Below are 15260 nucleotides of genomic sequence, written 5' to 3'. Positions count from 1 at the left end.
CCTGTATGTAGTCTTTGTAAAAAAAACTTGTTCCACAGATATGTTTAAAAGTCTAATTTAGTGTACCCTGCAGAACATTCAGGAAGAGACTGACAGAGATAAGGGCCCAGTTGCATCCTTGTGTGAACGGGATAACGGGGGTCTTCAGCACAAAGCAGAAGGAAAACCAGCTCAAGCCGTTGGAGCCTTGGCCAAACCCAGCATGCTAGGCCAAAGATAAGAAATGCACGACCAAATAGACCGCAGTCTTCATTCAAAAGGTCCCCTCCCGTGACCACCCGGAGACACTGCACAGGCACAACAGGAAAGAGCCAAAGCTGAAGACTATAGATATAATTCCTTTGAACTCATTTTAATAAGAATGGCCTTTTCGAGGAAAAGTTATGAATATGTATAGGCGTTCCTGGAATAACCATGAATATGTAATCCTTTACCACATTTAACCAAGCTTGCTGCTACTGGAAAGGTGGAGCGCAGACTCTTCGGTCGCCCAGCGCTGTTTTACCCACTTGCCGCTTGCTACAATAAATTCTAAGCAATTTATTCTGATGAGTGCGTGCTATTTATCGTGATCGTCTATAACAATTTGGTGCCGTGACTCAGATACAGGATCACCTGGTCCGGGATCCGAACTTCGGGGAGGTACCCCATCCTTGGATGGCCCCGGAGTAAAGAATACCCGCCCAGGACCTGTACCTCTGAACCTAAATTCAACAAGTGGGCAAAAGAAACTGCAGTACCCCGTAATTTTTGTGGAGGAAGATCTGGACAAAGACTCCAGGTTGAGTGAGTATTAATAAGAAATTCCGTTCGGTCGGGGTGGGTTTCCCGGAGTGCACTTGAACGAGACGTTCCCAAGAGGAACGAAGTGAGTGCGGACCCTCTTGTAGTGCGATTCTCATTGCCCGTGAGGGTGTGAGCCACGAACGAGAGGAGTGTGTGTGTGTGTGTGTGCGAGTGAAGGCACTGCGGAAGATGGGGCAGAAGAAAAGCAAACCTTCTGACCCCATGGGAAAGGGGAACCCGAGGATGGGGTCACCTGATATACCACCAGATAGTCCCTTAGGGGTAATGATTGCCACTTGGGATGACTGGCCGTCCAGACAAGGAAAAAGCAAGGAAAAAATGATACATTATTGTATGCAGGTGTGGGGAGGGAAACAAAGGGAGATCATCTGTATTGGCCTGTTTTTGGATCATTTGAGGATTGGATATGCCAGGCTTTGAATATATATGTTAATTTCAAGGAACCTTTCAGCTTAGAGGAAAGTGAATATGCTAGTTTATGGATAAGGGCAGATACTAGGATTTATGTGTTTGCTCTAAGTGAAAAGAATTCTAAGAGAAAGCCTAAACACCCTGAAGAGACGCCCATTTCTCCCCCCCTTACGTTCCTCCCACATCCGCACTCGATCCGACCCCTTCTCCTCCTGCTCCTCCTCCCACGACCCCAGACCTAAATTTAGACCCTCCTAGTTCCCCTGAGGAGACTCGGAGAGTAACAAGGAGCCAGACTAGGAGAAAGGGGCAGTTAGAAGACGGACTATAGCCTTTAAGGGAAGTGCCTATGGGAGGTCCGCAGCCCGGAATGGGTTTTGTGTCAGTACCCTTGAATTCGGGCAATGTAAGGGAATTCAAAAAAGAAATGGGGAACCTTTAAGAGGACCCCTTGGGAGTATCTGATAGGCTGGACCAATTTTTGGGGCCTAACTTATATACTTGGGAGGAACTGCAAGCCATTTTAAGTATATTGTTTACAATGGAAGAAAGAGAGATGATTCGGAGAGCAGGAATGAGGGTTTGGGACCAACAACACAAGCAAGGTCCGGCTGCAGACATTAAATGACCCTTACAACGGCCAGCTTGGGACAATCAGAATGCCGAACATAGAGCCCATATGTCAGATTTGCGCATTATAATTGTCCAAGGCATAAGAGAATCTGTCCCTCGAGGACAGAATATTAACAAAGCATTCAGCGAACACCAGAAAAAGGATGAAACCCCCACAGAATGGTTGGAGAGGTTACGAAAGAATCTGCAGCTTTATTCTGGACTAGATCGTACCACCCCTGTGGGGCAAGCCTTATTGAAAACTCAGTTTGTGGCAAAAATCATGGGTGGATATTAGAAGGAAGCTAGCGAAGTTGGAAGATTGGCAGGAGCAGGGATTAGATGAGTTGCTGAGGGAAGCTCAGAAGGTGTATGTGCGGCGAGAGGAAGAAACTCAGAAGAGGCAGGCACAACTTTTTGTAACGGCTGTTCGGGAAGGGCAGAGGGCGATGTCGCCCCGCAGTGGGGGAAATGGTGCTCAGAAAGTGAGGGAGAGACCCCAGAAGAGTCAAGGGAATGTGAGGGATTTGAGTCAAGTTGAGTGTTTTTACTGCCAGAAAAAAGGACATGTGAAGAGGAATTGTAGGAAACGCATGCAGGATGAGCAGATGTTCAAGGAAGACTAGGGAGGTCAGGGGCTCTATTTGCTGGGGACCCCCAAGAGAATGGAGCCCTTAATAAAATTAAAATTGTGTCCTCAGCAGCAAGAAATGGAGTTCCTCATGGACTCAGGGGCAGAAAGATCTACTGTCCAAACGGTGCCCTGGGGATGTGTACCATCCTCAGAGAAATTGCAAGTAATTGGGGCCAAAGGGGAACCTTTCCAGGTTCCGATCATAAAGGGAGTAGAAACTGAAGCTCCCTCTAAATATGGAGTAGGGTCCTTTCTGTTAGTACCTGAAGGAGAATATAACCTATTGGGGAGAGATCTAGTGATTGAATTAGGGATTAACTTAAAAATACAGGATAACGAAGTTATTGTAAAATTGTGTGTTTTGACAGCTGAAGATGAGGCTAAAATTAACCCCGAAGTATGGTACACCCCGGAGTCAGTAGGAAAATTAGACATTACTCCCTTTGAGGTCACTATTAGGAACCCCGAAATCCCGATCAGAGTTAAACAGTACCCTATGTCTCAGGAGGGACGACAGGGGTTACAACCGGTAATTGAAAGATTATTACAACAAGGTTTACTGGAGCCTTGTATGTCCCCACATAACACCCCTATTTTGCCCATAAAAAAATCAGACGGCTCTTACCGTCTAGTACAAGATGTAAGGGAAGTAAACAAGAGAACTATCACTAGGTTTCCTGTGGTAGCCAACCCGTACACGCTTTTAAGTCAGCTTTCTCCCGAATTTCAATGGTATAGTGTAATAGATTTGAAAGATGCATTTTGGGCTTGTCCTCTGAAAGAAGAATGCCGGGACTATTTTGCCTTTGAATGGGAAAACCCTAGAACTCATAGGAAACGACTTTCGAACTAGACCCTAAGGTGACTCTAGTGCAGTACGTGGACAATTTGTTATTAGCCGGAAAGGATCAGGAAACGGTCAAGAAGGAGAGTATCGAGTTATTGAATTTTTTAAGTCTAAAGGGATTAAAAGTGTCTAAGTCCAAGCTGCAATTCACTGAAGAGGAAGTAAAATATTTAGGGCACTGGTTAAGCAAAGGGACCAAGAAATTAGACTCAGAAAGAGTAAATGAGATTTTATCACTCCAAGCGCCTAAGAATAAAAGGCAAGTAAGACAGCTGCTGGGACTCTTAGGCTATTGTAGGCAATGGATTGAGAATTACAGTAGCAAGGTAAAGTTCCTGTAGCAGAAGCTAGTGGGTGAGGGGCTAATAAAGTGGAGCCAAGAAGACAAACAGAGCCTAGAAGGATTAAAAACAGATCTAGTAAATGTGCCAGTATTAAGTCTGCCTGATGTTAAGAGGCCATTTCATTTGTTTATAAACACGGAAGAAGGAACAGCATATGGAGTACTAACTCAGGAGTGGGCAGGGAAAAGGAAATCTGTAGGATATTACTCCAAGCTATTAGATCCCGTTAGTAGGGGGTGGCCTACTTGCCTACAAGCGATAGTAGCTGCGGTCCTCCTAGTTGAGGAGGCCAGAAAAGTGACTATGGGGGGAGAATTAAAAGTATATACCCCTCACAATATCAGGGGAGTATTGCAACAGAAGGCAGATAAGTGGATCACAGATGCCAGGTTATTAAAATATGAAGGTATCTTAATACATTCTCCTCGATTAGAACTTGAAGTGACTAGTTTGCAGAACCCAGCCCAGTTTCTATATGGAGAACCAAGTGAAAGTTTAGCTCATGACTGTATTCAGTTAATAGAACATCAAACTAAAATTAGAGAAGACTTGAAACTCACCCTCAGGAGGAAAACGGACGAGCGAGACTGTCTTTTGCAGAGAACATAATTGCATTTGTTACCCTTTTGTGTGTTATAAGTGTAAGCTTCTAGGGAAAAGTGGTGGGCTCATTGCCCCTACGGGTGTCCTCCCAACGGTATTTGTTACCAATGTTATACTCATGAAAGAAAACCAACTGAACAAGCATTACGGGTAGGAGTAGCAATTGGAAAAATTATAAAGAACTCGGAGGAATGGTGGGACATCTTTGCTAAGGGCATCAACCCTGAAATATGTTGTTTTCATTCCAACGAACCCTGTCCAATAAGAGCCGAAATAATCTAAATAATTTGCAGACGGACGGTGACTGGAGTGGGGTGTGGAACGTGGGAGGTGAAGAAAAAAATTAGGAAGCTTACAGTTCAAGAGCAAATAAACAGAAAGGAGGTTCCCCTGAAGAATACAACTACTGCCGGGAAGATGGTAACACTCGCTGCTCTAAGCAACAGAGTAGGCAGAGGAGGAGGCAGAGACGTACTGATGTGGGGATTGAGGTTGTTGAACCACCTCCTGAGTTGGTCTGTGAGACCCAGTAAAACTGGATTAAGCCCTCCCCAAGGTTTCCCCTCTCATTTGAATAAGAAAAAGAGAAATCAAATTGATTGCCCAAACCCTTGGAATGCCTGTAATAGAGGCAAAGCTGGACCACCTTTCCAACCATTACATGTAAAGGTTTGGACACTAGGGTTGATATTAGTAATAGTAAGAGCAGTACAGGGAAAGGAAAGTCCTCATCAACCTCACAAATGGAGTCTAATAAGATGGGAGGATCAAAAGGTAATACAACAAGTGACAACATCTGGAAATCCCAGTTTTATGCCAACCTTATGTCAACTAGTACCCATAACCACCATTACTATAGCCACATTACTAGGTATTGGAGCAGTAGGGGCAGGAACAGGAATAACTTCTCTTATCCAACAGAAGCAAGGATTTAGTTCCTTGAGAGCTGCTGTAGATGAAGACCTTGAGAGGATAGAGAAATCGATAACAGCCCTAGAAAAATCCTTAACCTCACTGTCGGAGGTGGTATTACAAAATAGGAGAGGAATGGATCTCCTCTTCTTACAGCAGGGAGGATTGTGTGCTGCCTTAGGAGAAGAGTGTTGCTTCCATGCAGATCATACAGGAGTGGTTAGAAATACTATGGCCACATTGCGAGAAGGTTTTGAAAGGCGAAAAAGGGAGAGAGAAGCACAACGAAATTGGTATGAATCTTGGTTTACTCACTCTCCTTGGCTAACCACGCTGTTGTCAACCATAGCGGGACCTCTAGTTATATTAATACTGATTTTAACTTTTGGGCCCTGTATTTTAAACAGAATTATTGGGCTAGTAAATAATAGATTAGAAGCAGCCCATCTGATGGTGTTGAAAAGGCAGTATGAATATCTATAGAAAGATGGAAGTGCCAAAAAGGAAACTTCTCTCATCCTCTCTTTAGCCCCAGCTGCAGCTCACATGGAACTCTCCCACCACCCCAGCCACCGCTTGCGCTCAAAACATCCCCTCAGCCCCAAACTGCAGCTCACGCCTGACGTGCAGAATAAACTCTACAACTCAAGATGATTATAAAGCAGGTATGTTTATTCTGGCACCAGGGTGCAAGGGAATTGCTTCCCAAAGCTTGCACACCTTTCGCTTCAAAAGGTAGCTATTTTATGTTAACACATCATACATATTCAGAATAGGGCTGAAGCCCAAACTAGTTGGATTATCTTCTCCTTGCGTGGAGAGGCTCCTGTTATCTCTGTTAGTTAAGCTGACCCCATTGTATACATTTTAACTGTTATTGAGTTACACAATACATTGCTGTCTACACAGTAAATTTCTACTAAACTGTATATCAATTCCCCCCTTTTCCTAGGTCATGAATAAATTCTTTTACTATTCTTCTATAATATGCTGCTATTCTCTATGTGCTTCATAAAACATTTCCCTGATTCAACCTTTTGTCAAACCTGGTGCTTTTTCCATTGAATATAGCTGTCCATTGTTCTTTCGGTACAACATAAAAAGCATCTAAGCAAGATACAAATTAAGAGGCCTAAATACAATTAACATAATCACTAATACAAGTAACTGTTTGAGCCTTCCAAAATTCAGCAGCCATGAAGTGAGCTTTTCCATAACTCTTGGAATCCCCATGTGGTATTATTTTGAGCTACCTGGTATATGACTTCTGCATGTTCCCAAATTTTCTGTACATCGGTTTCTATTTCTTTGGATTCATCTATGTAAGTGCAACAACTAGTATTAACTAATGTACACACTTTGCCTATATTGGCTGTGATGATATCTAAGGCCATTATGTTTTCCTAGCCTTTAAATCTCAACCACTAGCATCCGTCGGGTAGATTACAAGTAGCTTCTATGGCCAATACAGCGTTGGTTGTACATCTGCCATACAAATAATCAGCCCACCTCTTTTCGCTTTCTCTTACTGTTTCTCTTGTATATAGGACTGGCTTATTGGGTGTGACACTGCTCTTTTTTAAGGCTATTTCTAACCAGTTCCCCAGAGATGTAAGATTTGTAAATTCTTTTAGATTCTCTCTTGTGTTGGGAAGTAAGATGTAGGAAAGCAAGATGTGTGGTTCCTGCCACCTGGATGATAAAGGAAGATCAATATTAACATGACCATCTGGACGGTCAAAGACATAATACTAACATAGTAATATATAAAGGGCCTTGGACACATTACTTTGAAGTACGTTTCTCGTAATTGTAAAAAGTTATAGCCCAGACTCGTGAGAATGGCATCTCGGGCCGGATAACCGCCCCCAAGTGCATGGGATGTGTGAATGTCCTTAGGCCTGGTCTGTGAGTGAGTGGAAAAACAAGTGAGACAAACATCACATGAGTTTAGTGTGTTCTTAATAACAATTAGTGGAAAAGCACCTTTTTTGCAAACATCTTAGTCCAGGCCTGTACCTGTAAATCCTATAAATTGTCAATGGCGAATAAAGAAGGCAGCCTAGGCCTAGGTCAGCTCTCGGCTTGGCCAGGTTCTGCGCTCCTTCCTAAACAAGATCTCTGCCTCCGCGTGAATTTCCATCTGCGTCCTGGTATGCGTCGTTCCTAATCACCGCAAATGGTGCCCCGTGTGAGTGTGTGACCCCTGGAAGCTCTTCATCGAGCAGTGTGTTTGGCGGCGACCACGCAATCCGACGGGTGAGTACATTTTATTTGTGGCCACATTAATCCCTACGGTACAGATAGGGACAAGCAGTCCTCGTAGAACGAGAGAGCTGCGGGATTGCGTTAGTATAGGGCAAGCTGCTTCTCAGGAACATAAATTGTATTTGCAGGTTTTACTGCAGCTATTACATTCTTCTGGGTATCGTACTTGTGAGAAGCAGGTAGCTTTGCTCCTGGTATGGGTGAAAGAGCATTGTGCTTGGTTTCTGAATGAGGGGACATTTGACAGTAAAATCTGGAAACAGGTCAGGGAACAGCTGCATGCACAAAAGAATTCAGTTCCCAGTAGTTTACATATTACTTGGAGATTTCTATACTCTGCACTATCGCGGTTGCAGTCGGCAGAGCACATTCTGCAAGGGCAAACGGGAGGATGGACAGAAAAACACAAATGAGCAGGTTGCTAATTATTTGAGTCTTGACAGCACTCATCCTTTTGAGTCAGGCTCTATAGATCTCGAAAAAGAGTCAGTTTTATATCCATCATTAATGCCATCACAGCTGTGTAAAGATAAGGTCGGAATTTGTGTGGAGCTGGGTCAGGAGTCTAAAACTCTGCCCGCAGCACCTCCTTTGCCTGATTTTAATGATGCTTATACAGCACACAGTAACCCCTTCATGACTAAGACAGCAGAACACAAAGGGGTGATGCAAAGTGCCGTGAAAAGGCTATGGAGCACAGCGATTTTTCTTTTGCCTTTCCAGTTACTTACAAACCATAACAACCACCAGAACATGACAGAATACCTGCTTCTGTGTATTGCCTTTCTGAAAATCGAGCACCTGGTCAGGAATGTGAGTTAATTGTTTTACTGGTTGTTGTTACAATTGTTTCCTTGTGATATTGTTTGTATAAGTGCACTGTAAGCCTTCTCCCCACTTTTCCCTCTCGCGCTGCTCCGTGCTTCCCCCCCTTCCCTTTTCATGGTTTTTACTTACGAGATGGGGTCGGGAACGACTGTTTTCAGTCATGTTCCTAAGAAAATAGTATTGGGAGCTGTTTTAGAACATAGGAAAGCACTTGGAAATATGAGGAAGGAAGATCTTGTGAAATATTGTAATAAATGGTGGCTGCTGTGTAAGTTCAATGACTGGGAAAAGTGTCGGGAGAATAGAACCTAGAAGTATAACACTTTGTTGTTTCTAAAGCGAGAGGAGCAGGACAAAAATAAAACTCTACGAGAGATCATTGAATCATTTCAGACAATTTTACAGGCGGAACGGTTTGAACTTCAACAAGCTGGGAGAGAATTAACTGATAACACACAAGTCATAGAAAACTTGCTGAACTCTGCGAGATACTTTTCCTTATTAACCTGTTTTCTTTGTAGGTATCTGTTTAAGCATATTACAGTTTAATAGGTCTTTGTCTGTTATATGGTACAGTAAATTCATAGATTGTTAAATAATGAGAATCCATGGACTCAAAATGTGCGTTTTGTGATAATACAGAAGATCATGAGTAATTTAGTTCTTTACTGCATGAATGTGATGGTAAAATTTTGTGTGTGACAGCTGTTACTTTTCTTTCTAGCATTCTAGCTTTATTTCAATATCTAGAATGGTGCAACTCTGTGATAGGCTGTGTCTTATCTCAATGTGCTAGATTTGGCTCTTTTATATGCACACCAAGTAAAGAATCCTGGTTTTGGGATAACAGTTGTAGCGCACCAGATGAGACACCAATAAAAACCTTGCCCGGTCCAGCTTGCTGCGGCGGCAGGGGGGCAGGTGCTGATTGGGCTCCAGCGTGCACTGACCTGTTTTGTCAGGGAGACCCAGCGGTGCCTCCACCTGGCTGAGCAGTAAGCGGCCCAAAGGTGCAATGCTAAAATTGAGACATTGTCTTGAATTAGTGTAACTGTGATCTATCTGCATAATTGAACTTGATATTTGGTTTTCATATCTGAGCTCAGCATTTTAATTTGCATATTTATATTTAGTACCAAAAGAATTCTGTTTGGGGAGATAATTACAAAATGGGAACCAGTTCTGCTACTAAAATACCACCTTGCTCCCCCTTAGGATGCATCCTTATATATTAGAGTAATTGCTCTTATTGTTATCTAATAATTTTGAGACCAGAAAAGAATTTAAGTAGTTAAACTCTGATTCGTATTGAATTTGTGTGTTTGTTGGAGGTATGGGAAAGAAATCTAAATGCTATGATGGATGTGAACTTGGAGGAGGTTGTATTTAAAAGTTGCTAGAATATGACCTGATTTGGATCTAGGAAAGTTAATCTATTGATAGTTAATATGCTGTTTACTGACATCTCTAAGACATTGCAAATGGTAAATGGGGCAGAGGAACGTAACTATTGCTCAGCTAATTAGAATTGCATATAGAGTGTATTATGGCTGGAATGAAATGGGAAAATAAAAAAAGCAAAATATCCCAGGCCTGTGCTGTACTGTTTGAACATTTCAGGCCTGTGTCTAGCTGCAAGATAACTTAGCTCCCAGGCAGCTCCCACTTAGTACCAGCAATTAACGCCACCTGCGTGGCCTTGCCTGTATCTAAACTGCAGCAAGAAGAAGGGAAAAAAAAAAAAAAAAAGAAAAACCTGGCTGTCTGCTTTTAAAGCAGTGAAAGGGGGGTTTTCTCTCCCCTCCTCTGCAGCAATGTTGTAATACTGAATAGGGCAGTCTGAGGGTGAAATTTAAAGGCATCCCTAGTGGATCCATAGTTCTAATGAAACTGGGAAATTAAACCAAAAATTTGTTAATAGACTTATTCTGTGGTAACTAGTTGTAAAAGACTTCTTAGTAAATTCACTGTGATAGTTTTAGAGATTGTGGGAAAGAAAGAAAGACCATTTTTTGAAACAAATGGAATGCTAAATTTGGAACAAAGTTTTAACAGCTGAATTGTTGTATTTGCCAGAAAGCCCTATACCTCTCTTGGGTCAAGATTTGTTAAGTAAATTGTAATCTCAAATAACATTTTCTGAGAATTCTGTTTAGTTGCATGTCCCACAAGAAGCTGCTTGGATGGTGCAGATCTGCTTGCTGCAAGTGAGAAATCTCCAAGGAAATTTTGGATGCTCTATTTTCACTAGTATGGGCAACCAAAGTATCAGTAAAGCAAACACCACACTGATAGAACTGAAACAGGACTTCGATCCGGTAAGGGAAAACAATATCCAATAAATATGACAGCCAAAATGGAGTCAGAAACTTTGATGAATAAATTTATGACAACCTTACAGGCTGACTGCATTCGACTGGACTTGTAGATTTGTCTATTTGTAGCTACAAAATAGAAACAACCTGTGTCTATTGCGGGACAGTATGATGAGAATACAGACAGACTGATATACTTGGAATGGATTTTTTTGCCCAGTTCTTTTCATAAAACTATTACTGAGCCCCTGGAATTGATTGTTACTCTGATCAAAAAAGGCAGAGAACGGATTCAGGCTTTAGTAGGCCGTGATCCATCTGTCATATATGTACCTTTTGTGAAAGCAGATTTTGAATTTTTTTTTATTCACAATCTCTGTCCTTGCAAATTGCGCTAGCTGATTTTCTTAACAGCATAGCTTTTGGCATGCCTAAATGTAAATTGCTTCAAAATCTGCGTGTCTTTGATATCAGACCACAGACCATACATGTATTCGGTCCTATTCCAAATGCTCGCACAGTTTTTGTTGATGGTTCAGGGAAGTCTCATAAAGCTGTAGTGGTCTGGCGTAAAGATAATGATTGGCATCATTCTGTTAAAATTGTTGAAGGTTCAACCAATTAGTGGAACTTGGTGCAGTTTTGCATGCCTTAGAGCTTTTTAGGGAGGAACCTCTAAATTTGGTTTATGATTCTGAGTACGTAGTCAAGGTCCTACAGCACATCTCCTCCGCTTTTCTTGAAGAAATCTCACAACAGCAACTTTTTGATATGTTTGTGTCATTGCAAACTGCATTACAGCTTCGCAAACACCCACTGTTTGTTACTCATATACGCTCTCATACAACTTTACCAGGTCCCATAACTGAAGGCAATGCAATTGCGGATTCTTATACTGTAGCTACAGTCGGTTTCCAGTCTGCCAGGCCTTCACACGCTTTCTTCCATCAGAATGCTGCTGCCTTAAAAAAGATGTTTGGTCTCACTCTCGAGCAAGCGAGAGACATGGTGCACTCTTACCCGTAACGTCAAGGTCTGATTACAAGCTCGCCCTCCCTTGGAGTTAACCCTCGCAGACTCTCAGCTAATGACATTTGGCAGTCTGATGTTGTTAGTAACAGAATCAGTTTTACAAAATGTTCCCTTCAGGGACAGTTACAAAACTGATTCATCCTTTCGGGATGTTCAAGTATATCGTGTTTTACCTAACAAGGGATTCGAGTATACTCTTATCTTATCAACCTAGCTTTTATCTTAGCCCAAATATGCCTAGAATGAGAAGAAATATATACAGTATCTCTGGAATATTGAACAAGTCAGCAGTTATGCAACTGTAGAGTAGTACGCATGTGCAGTACCCAAAGGTGAAAAGAACAGAAGCGATGAAGACTACTTACTTCATCCTGAAGACCCCCTGAAAGACCACCAGAGGACACTGTGCATGATCGAAGTAGTTCCAAGATGTTGCAATTGATGTTGCAATCAGTGTTGAGTAACTGTTACATATCTTAATGAATATATGAATGTATGTGAATAGACTGTATAAATACCGTGTAACTTAAACTGACTGGCGAAGCCAGCTTTGGGTGCGAACCCCTGGTTTCCCAGTGCTGAAATAAAGCACCACATATAACTACGCCCGTGGTTATGTGTCCTGATTGCTAACAGTGTTACACACGTTTCATCTTTTGGCCGTTTGAAATATGTACATGTTTCTATAGATACTTTTTCAGGTATGCTTTGTGCATCTGCGCATACAAGTGAGAAAAGCAGAGATGTTCAGCGTCACTGGACCCGCTGTTTTGCTATATTGGGAGTACCACAACAGATTAAAACTGACAACAGTCCTGGATACACTGCTAGATTCACGCAATATTTTTTACAGCAATGGGGTGTTTCGCATGTCACAGGTATTCCACATTCTCCCACTGGACAGGCTATCATTGAACTAGCACATTCCACACTGAAACAGATGTTATTAAAACAAAAAAGGGTGAATATGATGCCTCAAGAACAATTAGACAATGCAATATATGCTTTAAATTTTTTTGAATCGTACTATGCCTCCCTCCTCTATCGCAGCAGTGGAAAAACACTTCCATGTTCCAGATTCACTGTCTCAGAGACCAAAGGTTTTATACCAGGATCCCCTCCACAACAGTCAGTGGCAAGGGCCTGTAGAACTAATCACCTGAGGGAGGGTTATGGTTGTGTTCTTCTTCCAACAGGACCGAAGTGGCTTCCTCCGAAATATGTTAAACCTTTCTACGAGTTGGACAAACATGATGCAGGACCTAATGCCAGAGATAAAGCATCTGTCCCTGCAGCAAAGGGCAACAAAGAAATAGAAGAGACCAAGGGAAGAGGCACTAGCATATCAGAATGATACAGATTTACATTATTTGGACTGGGGACTAACTGGTGAAAACAACTTTCAATGCATTTGTTTTCCTTATTAGTATGGCTAACCAGCTTTCTCCAATATTTGTTAAGAACTGTAATTGTTGTAATTTGTATTATTCTGTTCTATTGTAGGTTGATTTGCAACAATAAAATGACACATAAGGTATGATGATCCACAGTGGGCATTCAAACTCACCAACAGAATGCCCCCTTTTGACTTTGGAGGCAAGAGGTGACTGCACCACCACTCCAAAGTAGTTTGTCAGATGACTGTGGTCACAGGCTGGATTGTGAGGCAGCTACACATTCCCCTGAAATCTGGAGCCTTCAATGAGGACATGGATGGCTCTTTAGCACCTTCTGTGCCCCACTGTGCCTGTCCCTACATATATACACCTAGAACGGTACCAAGGTGTTGTCAACAAACTTCACCTCTACCAACTGATGAGTCAGGAGGGGTGGGACCCTCCATCAATTGACAGGGTCCTTAACAAAGGAGGTGCCCAGACTAGCTGAGAAGCTTCTGAACTATGTTGTAATGCCCACAGCCACATCTGGCCAAACAATGAAACGGGGTTCTCGCCAAAGACACCCTTTGAGTGGTCTTCTCAGAACTGCAGGTCTCTGAACTGGAGTCCTTTCCTTAGACAGGAACACCATCTAAGGAAACTTCCTGGGATTAATGACACCTCACTTCTTTATTTGAGTGAGTGACTATTTCTTGTGAGTACCCTGAAGTAAAAGGCCTCTAGTTTTGTTTCTTGTGAGTGACTACATGCACGTTGTGGATCCTCATTATTCTTATGACGTTGGATTTAAATAATCTCCTTAGCTGATATCTGAACCTGTATTTTCTGCTATCAGAGTGCTAAATATGTGTAATACCATTGAAATTGAATTATAGTGTTTATGAGTGATATGAAGTAAAATAACAGTCTTAGCTAATGTGCAAGGCCTGCAAAATAATTGCATAGTTTGTAAAAATTAGGACTTAAAGACAAAATGGCTAACATTATCTAATAGTATAAAGTGATTAGAACCTAAAACTTCAGTTTCAGCTCTCAATCTGCATATATGGGTTTTTGTGGGAATTGGATATGCTTGTGTGATGTTTTTTCTTGTAGTCCTCCGAATCATCTGGAGAACGAAACAGAATGCAAAGAAGAACAAAGCCAGGGTCCTTACTGTGCTCATTGAGAACCTGATGTTTAAAACAAAAAAGGGGGAAATATTGGAAAGCAAAATGTGGGAAAGCAAGATGTGCGGTTCCAGCCACCTGGATGATAAAGGAAGATCAACACTAACATGACCATCTGGATGGTCAAAGACATAATACTAACATAATAATATATAAAGGGCCTTGGACACATTACTTTGAAGTACGTTTCTCGTAATTGTAAAAAGTTATAGCCCAGACTCATGAGAATGGTATCTCGGGCCGGATAAGCACCCCCAAGTGCATGGGATGTGTGAATGTCCTTGGGCCTGGTCTGTGAGTGAGTGGAAAAACAAGTGAGACAAACATCACGAGTTTAGTGTGTTCTTAATAACAATTAGTGGAAAAGCACCTTTTTGTAAACATATTAGTCCAGGCCTGTACCTGTAAATCCTATAAATTGTCAATGGCGAATAAAGAAGGCAGCCTAGGCCTAAGTCAGCTCTCTGCTTGGTCAGGCTCTGCGCTCCTTCCTGAACAAGATCTCTGCCTCTGCGTGAATTTCTGTCTGTGCCCTGGTATGCGTCATTCCTAATTGCCGCACTCTTGAGGTGTTATATCTTATGTATGGCATGGTAGCATTTACCAAGATCAGTGTATAGGTTACTTGTTCTAGCGTGCTGCTCTCTGTCCGACAGATAGCAGAAGTATTATGTTATCTGTATGGGTCTAAGCCTGTCCAATTGCTCACAGGGACTCCGAGAGGGGAGTTAAAATCATTGGCTTGCCCGTACACCCAACAATTACTTACATTAGTGTATTTCACAATACTCTGCACGAGAGCAAGGTATACATTTGCAGTAAAAGCTGCTCTCACTAAGCTACAGCTTGTTATTAATATTATTAGAGCTCTGATTATTTTCTTTGGAAGCAGAGCTTTAGAGGTCCCGTAGAAGCAAACTTCCATTGAGGTTTAGGAGCTTTTTTTACTCTAGTGTGATGGATCCATGAGGTCTGTTCTTTGATTTTGATTGTTATGTGTGACGACAGCAGCACTTGAAATGGACCCTCCTACTTTGATTCCAGGGGTGAGTCTGTAAACGACTTTACATACGCATAA

At 42.1% G+C, this 15260-nt stretch overlaps 1 long non-coding RNA gene across 5 annotated transcripts; it reads left to right on the top strand.

Annotated features, from left to right (window-relative positions):
• The first annotated feature begins 480 nt into the window (after nucleotides 1-480).
• On the top strand, nucleotides 481-14618 carry LOC136114648 (uncharacterized). Of its 5 annotated transcripts, XR_010653115.1 has the most exons (4): nucleotides 481-786; nucleotides 5700-7429; nucleotides 8162-8251; nucleotides 12810-14618. It is a non-coding gene; the product is annotated as an uncharacterized lncRNA (long non-coding RNA). The 5 variants fall into 5 exon arrangements; XR_010653114.1 differs by having other exon boundaries at nucleotides 5700-8251; XR_010653113.1 differs by lacking the exon at nucleotides 12810-14618 and having other exon boundaries at nucleotides 5700-5835; nucleotides 7264-9590.
• The last annotated feature ends 642 nt before the right edge of the window (nucleotides 14619-15260 follow it).

This window comes from Patagioenas fasciata, chromosome W (assembly GCF_037038585.1).
Source record: "Patagioenas fasciata isolate bPatFas1 chromosome W, bPatFas1.hap1, whole genome shotgun sequence".
Classification (NCBI taxonomy): domain Eukaryota; kingdom Metazoa; phylum Chordata; class Aves; order Columbiformes; family Columbidae; genus Patagioenas; species Patagioenas fasciata.
Note: the sequence above shows the minus strand (reverse complement) of the source record. Positions and strands in the feature narration are given on the sequence as shown.